This window comes from Macadamia integrifolia, unplaced genomic scaffold, assembly GCF_013358625.1.
Source record: "Macadamia integrifolia cultivar HAES 741 unplaced genomic scaffold, SCU_Mint_v3 scaffold2168, whole genome shotgun sequence".
NCBI lineage: Eukaryota > Viridiplantae > Streptophyta > Magnoliopsida > Proteales > Proteaceae > Macadamia > Macadamia integrifolia.
In genome coordinates this window covers 29,350-37,110 of record NW_024868553.1, presented here as the reverse complement: position 1 = coordinate 37,110, position 7,761 = coordinate 29,350, and positions in this window count along the sequence as shown.

Sequence of the window (7,761 nt, the reverse complement as noted above, 5' to 3'; positions counted from 1 at the left end):
TCCACTCCCTTCACCAAGCTGCTGATGGTGAACTCCCCGTACGGATACGACACCTCTAGGTTACAATAGAACCGACGGACGAGCTGCTCGTAGCATGGTCGGTCCACATGAAGAATAGAGTCCCAGCCCAATGCTGAGAACCTCTCCTGAAGCCTAGCCTTGTGGAAGTCCTCGACTACCACGGTCTTCTCCATCAACACTGACCCCTTCAGGAAGTTGGGCCAGTTGGCTGCGGCCTCGGCACTGAGGAAGTGCTCCTCATCATAGTCTGAAGGGTCAGACTGGGCAGGTGCGGGTCTCCCTGTGCGAGGAGCTGAAGAGCTGGTCTCCGTACTCTTCCGCTTAGAAGTGGTGGTCTTGCATCTAACGCCAGAGGAAGATGGTCCCTTGCCGGTGCGTGACGACATCCTGGCAATAAGGAAAGAAAGTAGGGTTAGTACAGAAAGGAAAAGACAGCAGCATTAAAAAGGGGAAATCCAAAACCCAATTCATGCAAAACAGGAACGGCAACAATCTAGGAACGATAGGAAACCTATGACACGAAGCACGGTAGTTTACGACGCATAGAAACATGCCAAAACAGTAGGATGACAGCAAAAGCAAAGAGCATAAATAAGATGAGGGAATTCAAGTCCATTGTGCAAATTCGAACATAATGGAGAATAGCTTGAAACCCTAGGTCTAGAGCAAAATGCCGTAGTAACGGGATCATGAAAGTGCAAGAACGTACCCAAATAGGCTATGGAATTCCAAGAATGCAAGTATGGGATGAAGAACCAAGGAAACCAATACAAAAGAGGGGTTTTCATAGAATTACATGGGGATTCCAAGCATAATGGAGGATTCATGAAATCTAAAGTATATCTAGCGTAAATCAAATGGAATGCATCACAAAGGAGTCATCAATTGGAGAAAAAGAGTGAGGATTGAAGAAATCCCCAAATTTGGAAACCTAGGGCACAAATTGGGGTTTTCTCCAAATGAAGAGATAAAATTCCTATAAACTACAAATGACCACAGTAGAAGCATCACAATCACATGGTAATACTATTCTATGGTGAAAAATATGGAAAGGAAGCCTAGAAAGTAAACCCTATTCATGCATTCTATACAAATGGAAATTCTGAAAAAAGGAAGAAGGAGGAACTTACTTGAATGAGGGTGAGTTGAATCTTCTCTAAAGCGTCGAGTGGGTGAGTAGACTCGCGAGTAGAAGCGCCGAGGAGACCTCCAAGATCGCCCAAGGAAGAAAGGAAGAAAGAGAAAGGAGATGGGGAAAGAGACAAGACAGAACAGGGTCTGTAGGGCCCTGTTCGTGTTTTAACACGGGCAAGACCGGCGGGTATAACCGGCGGGCCCCTACCCGCCGGTGCCACCCGCCGGTGTAAGGCAGTAAGACCGGCGGGTATAACCGGCGGGCTCCTACCCGCCGGTGCAGCCCACCGGTTATGGCAGTTGGGAAATTTTGAAAATTTTTCTTCTTTTCTTTTTCCCTTCTCTCCTTCTAGCAATGATTTCATTGATTGTCACTATGGATGTTATTCCTATGATTAATATGCTATGGTCAAGTGGGACCATTAGCATGTCTGTTGTGGACTTTGCCTGTATCTTGGAATTGAGCTACGATTATTTACAGGCTATCATACACTACAACACCTCATGTAATGGCATATGATTGTGTGCCGAAATCAATTCTATGGTGTTTAACCAATATGGTGTGTGATGTGTTCCAGGTACAAGGATACGATGGTACGTACTAGATCCGGTAGTAATGCCCGAGGTACCTCGCGGGGTCCTCGTCGGGTCGGTCGACCACAAAATCCCAGGGGGTCCCGTTCTGTGGGGCATACCTCACCTCCACTACCTCCAGAGACCCTTGGTCAGGGTGGGGCACATGGGGACCCACCTATGACTGCACTCCCGGACCCTCCACCGGTTATTACACCGGGAGATGTTGCTACTATAATCCAGCAGTCCCAACAAGCTTTCCAGCAACAAATGCTTCAGCAACAGCAAGCATTTATGACTGCCATCCAGCAACAGTTGGATTTTTCTCAACCGGGTCAACCGCCCTGGGTACTCACTCCGTAGGACCCACCTGTAGGGTCGGGAACTGGACCACAAGTGGTGGGTACACCTCCAATCCCACCATTCGGTATTCCTCAGCATGGGATGCCTCCTCCATACTCCTACTATCCTGTCTATGCTCCTAACTTCCCGGCGACGAGTAATACGTCAAGGGTAGTGGAGTCATTCAAGAGGAACTTACCACCGGTATTCTCTAAGGTGGGGAGTGATCCTCTGGAACCGGATCAATGGATCCAAGAATTAGAGAAGATATTTGAGGTGCTTGAGTGCACGGATGCCCAGAAACTCATTTGTGCTGGGTTGCAACTCAAGAAAGAGGCAAATTCTTGGTGGCAAACCTCCAAACCTATATTGATGGCTGCTCATCCAGAACCTACTTGGGAGCAGTTCAAGGAGTTGTTCTTGGATAACCATTATCCGCGCAGTTTCAGAGACCGAAAGGAGACTGAGTTCATGGCCTTAACTCAAGGAGGTAAGACTGTCCTTGAGTACCAACAACAATTCGAGAGTTTGTTCCATTTTGCCCCAAGGCATATGCGAACAGCTGAAGAGAAGGCAGCAAGGTTCCTAAAAGGCCTAAAAGCATCTATTGGGTCTGTGCTTGAAGTCTTGGATTTGACCGAATATGGCCAGATTGTACAGAAGGCCAAGACCATAGAAGATAAGCAAAAGGGTGAACAGTCCCTCACTCCTGGACTGTGGAAGAGAACAAATCCATTCCCAGATGTGGGAAATTCCTCCAAAGCATACCGCGGATCATACAGTTCTGGGCCTATGTATAGGCAGCCCTATAGGCCATCTGGCTACCCTCCTAGGCCAGTTGGTGGTTCGGGTTCTACCTCTTTTCGCCCGAACACTAGTGTGGCACCTACAGCTCCAAGGCCACCTCGACCTCCATCTGCAGCGGGTCAAGTACAGAGGGGCCCCGCTCCAGTTTCGACGTCTCAGATTCGTTGCTTCAACTGCCATTCCTATGGGCATTATGCGAAAGACTGTCGGGCCCGACCAGCCTTGCCCTCCAGTCAGCCCTCTGCGTACCAACCTCCCTTACCTCGAGGCAGTCAACCGCAGGGAAGGATGTATGCCCTATCAGCCGAAGAAGCTGAGGCTAGTACAGAAGTTGTAGCAGGTACATTTTTAAATTAAGAAGTTCATTATGATTAATATTGATGACCTGCTGAAATTATATACATTGTTATACTAGGTATCCTACCCATATCGGGCATACCAGCCTATGTTTTATTTGATTCAGGAGCTACTCATTCATTCGCATCTAAGAGATTTGTAGGGAAACTTGGGATGTCACCCAGGATCCTAGACCATGGAATGATTGTTAGTATGCCTACTGGTAAAATTGCACAGTTGAAGGAAGTGTATGGGCCGTGCCCAGTGGAGATTAGTGGGAAGAACTTTGATGCACAACTCATTAAATTCAATATGCAGAATTTTGATGTTATATTGGGTATGGATTGGTTGTCGGCTCATCGAGCTAATGTGATCTGTGCGAAAAGGCTGATTAAGGTAACAGATGACGAAGGGAAAGAGTGGGTATACCGAGCAGATACCATGAAAAGAGTGAGGAAGGTTCTGGTCTCCGCTCTCCAAGCGGTAAAGTTACTAGAAAGTGGATGTCAGGGTTAAAGAGTTTTCCTCGGTACTCGATGTTGATGCAAGAGTCACACCTCTAGAAGAAGTAAAGGTGGTTAAAGAGTTTCCCGATGTTTTCCCAGATGATCTGATGCAATTACCACCCGATAGAGAGTTGGAGTTTGCCATAGACTTGACCCCTGGAGCAGCTCCAGTATCTAAGGCTCCATATAGGATGGCACCAGCTGAATTGAAGGAGTTGCAGATGCAGTGCAGGAACTATTGGAAAAGGGGTTTATTCACCCAAGTGTTTTACCTTGGGGTGCCTCGGTGTTGTTTGTCAAGAAAAAGGATGGTAGCTTGCGTATGTGCATAGATTACCGGGAGTTGAATAAGCTAACCATTAAGAACCGGTATCCATTGCCACGCATTGATGATTTATTTGATTAGTTGCAGGGAGCCAGGGTATTTTCAAAGATAGACCTTCGGTCCGGCTATTATCAGCTCAAGATAAAGAGTAGTGATATACCCAAAACAGCATTTAGGACTCGATACGGCCATTATGAGTTCCTGGTGTTGTCCTTCGGGTTAACCAATGCACCGGCAGCATTTATGGATCTAATGAATCGAGTATTTCAGGATGTGCTCGACAAATGGGTAATTTTTTTTATTGACGATATCTTGATCTACTCCAAGACCGAGGAGGAGCACACTCAACACTTGAGAATGGTGTTACAGAGATTGAGAGATCAACAGTTGTTTGCCAAGTACAGTAAGTGTGAATTCTGGCTTGAACAAGTTGGATTCCTGGGGCACGTAGTGTCTAAAGCTGGAATCGAAGTAGATCCTGCTAAGGTGAAAGCAGTAGTGGAATGGGAAAGCCCCAAGAATGTTACTGAAATTAGAAGCTTCTTGGGTTTGGCTGGATACTACCGGCGTTTCATCGAGAATTTTGCTCGGATCTCAGCACCAATGACCAAGTTGACTAAAAAGGGTGTGAAATTCGACTGGGCAGAGGAATGTGAGAAGAGCTTCCAGGAATTGAAAGAAAGGTTGGTGACTGCCCCTGTGCTGACTATTCCTGAGGGCACAGGTGGAATGACAGTCTATACCGATGCTTCCAAAGTTGGTTTGGGTTGTGTTCTCATGCAACGCGGTAAGGTAATAGCGTATGCATCCCGACAACTAAAGGAATATGAGAAGAATTACCCCACTCATGACTTGGAACTAGCTGCAGTCATTTTTGCCCTTAAGATCTGGCGACATTATTTGTATGGGGAGAAGTGCGAGATATACAGTGACCACAAAAGCCTGAAGTACTTCTTCACCCAGAAGGATTTGAACATGAGACAGAGGAGATGGCTTGAACTCATGAAGGATTATGACTGCGACATTCAGTATCATCCCAGCAAGGCTAATGTAGTGGCAGATGCGTTGAGTCGAAAGACACAGACTGTGTCGCTCTCATACTTAGCAGTCAATCCACCACTCGTGCAAGAGGCGATGCTAATGGACGAAACCCTCTTATATGAAGGGGCAACCTTAGAGCTTGAACCTCAACCAGAAAACCTTAAATGGTTGACTGTATCCTTGACGGCTCTACAGGTGCATCCGAAAATTAGGCAAGAGGTGATAATGAAGCAACCTTTGGATCCTGAATTACAGCAGATCAGAGTTAAGGTTCAAGATCAAACCATGAACGACCCAGATTTTGCTTTAGCCAGTGATGGGGCATTGATGTTTCGAGACAGATTGTGTGTACCCGATGTTTTGGATATACAAGACAAGATAGTGCGAGAAGCACATAGCTCCGAGTACTCACTTCACCCAGGAAGTACCAAAATGTACAAAGACCTCAAACAAAGTTACTGGTGGCCAAACATGAAAGTCACCATAGCTTTGTATGTGGCGACTTGTCTTACCTGCCAGAAAGTAAAAGCTGAAAGGCATTGACCTTATGGTACTCTTCAGCCACTCCCAGTACGAGAATGGAAGTGGGAAAGGATTACAATGGACTTCGTCACCGGACTACCAAGTACACCTAAGGGAATGGACGCGATATGGGTGATCGTGGATCGGCTTACCAAGACTGCTCATTTAAAGAGGACAGAATTACAATCATACCTTGACTAGGAGCTAGTTTCCAAATAAGACTAGACACTCCTACTACAACTAAGACTTCAAATAGAACTAGGACTAGACTTCTAATTCCAACATGGAGTAGAACTGACTAACTAATAATCCATATAGGACATTACACTCGATGGGCCCCATGAGCTATTTATTGAATTAAAACAACTTAAATAAAAGCACTGAATATAAATATCATTTTTCTGCCTTCTACCCATATTTTAGGTCCATTAAAGTGGCTCATTTCAAAGAAAACCCATGGGATCAAAGGCCCAACATATACATAACACAACCCAAGGCTTATTTACAGTAAAATAAGCTCAAGTGATTTATCTACATCAACTGGACCCATCAATTGGAAGTCCCAATGGGACCATTGATTATAAGCCTTTATGGACCATTAGTTTAAGTTACCTATTCCATATTGGAGTTAGAAGGTCTGGTCCTAGTTCTCATTTCTAGTCCTATTTGTAATAGGAATGTCTAGTCCTAGGCCTATCCTAGGTCTATTTTGAATTCCTAGTCATATTATGATTGTAAACTTCCCTCTATAAATAAAGAGGCAAATGTACCATGATTGCTCATAATTGAAAAGGTGCCTTTCTTGATGATTGAAGAATTGGGGAGCGCCACATCGATCTCCTTATCTCTAACCTAATGTTGGAGAGGTGGAACCATTGGGAAGCTTGCTTTTGGAGCCACGACCTCTCATACTTGGATGGAGCAAAATCTCTATAGAAGGATGTCCAACTCCTGATCTTTCGATAAGGTTTGGAAGGACATCTACTTTGACGTCAACTCCAAGTTAGGTTACCTTTGCCATGGGCCAGTTAAAGAATCCACCAGAAATAGGCTTATTGTTGATTCTTGGGGCCTCTCCCCCCACCATCTTCTCCCCGTTGATGTTTCCCCTTTTCTTTGAGCCTTTGGCTTTTCTAGTTGTGTCTCCCTTGAGGCCTTGCCCCTTTTAGCTTCCCTCCCTCCTCTCCCTTGTATATTCTTCTTCTTTCGAAATGAATACATTTATTGACCCAAAAGAAACTTATCAAACCATTAGCAGCAACAGAGAGAAATCTTCGTTAAACAATATCTCAGCCTTATCCCAATTAAATGTGATCGGCTACTTGGAACCTATTTTTCTCCAATCAGTTTTATTCAAAGGCAAGCTAGATTCCAAACCTAAGTTATACATGTCCTTCCTCACCAATTCTTCTATGGTTATTTTAGGCCTACCTCTAGCTCTTCTATCTCCTTCGATTTGCAATAGGTCACTTCTCCATATTAGAGCATTCAAAGGCAATAACGAACAATATAAGCAGTAGATAATGTCAACCTCATGGCAAAAAATAGTAGGAGTAAAAAATAAAAAAACTCATTGCTGCAAGATAGAAACCATCAGCAACTACAAGTCATAAATTTGAAACAGTAAAAGATGAAGAGCTTATAGCTGCCGGGCAAAAAATTCAAAAAGTTTTCATAAAAATAAGTGATAGATAGAAACCTTTGATAACAAAAAATTCAACTAGGAATAAATAACACTGGGAGTAAAAAGAAGAAGAACTAAGCCCTTCAATAGGCCACAACTCTTCAATTGAACCTCTTTGGTTCAGGCTAGGCCAGGCCAACCTTGGTCTAGATGTTATTGGTTAACAAAAAAATCCAGATTAATGGAGTCCATATTGTAGTATCACTACATAGTTTCTTTGGTTTCTATTTTGTTATATAGTAGTTTCTTAGTTTCTATTTATTAGTTATTGTATAAGGACCCACTACTAGATGTGTGGACATTTCTTTTAGTAGTTTCCATTTTTATTAGTTTCATTTGAAGGGATTGGTGGGAGCATTATGCATTGGATTGCTCTTTCTTGTAATGTAAGGGCCATAGAGTGCCCCCCCCCCCAAAAAAAAACAAATTTAACTGAAATTTAATGGAATTGACTATTGTGCCTTTGTTGT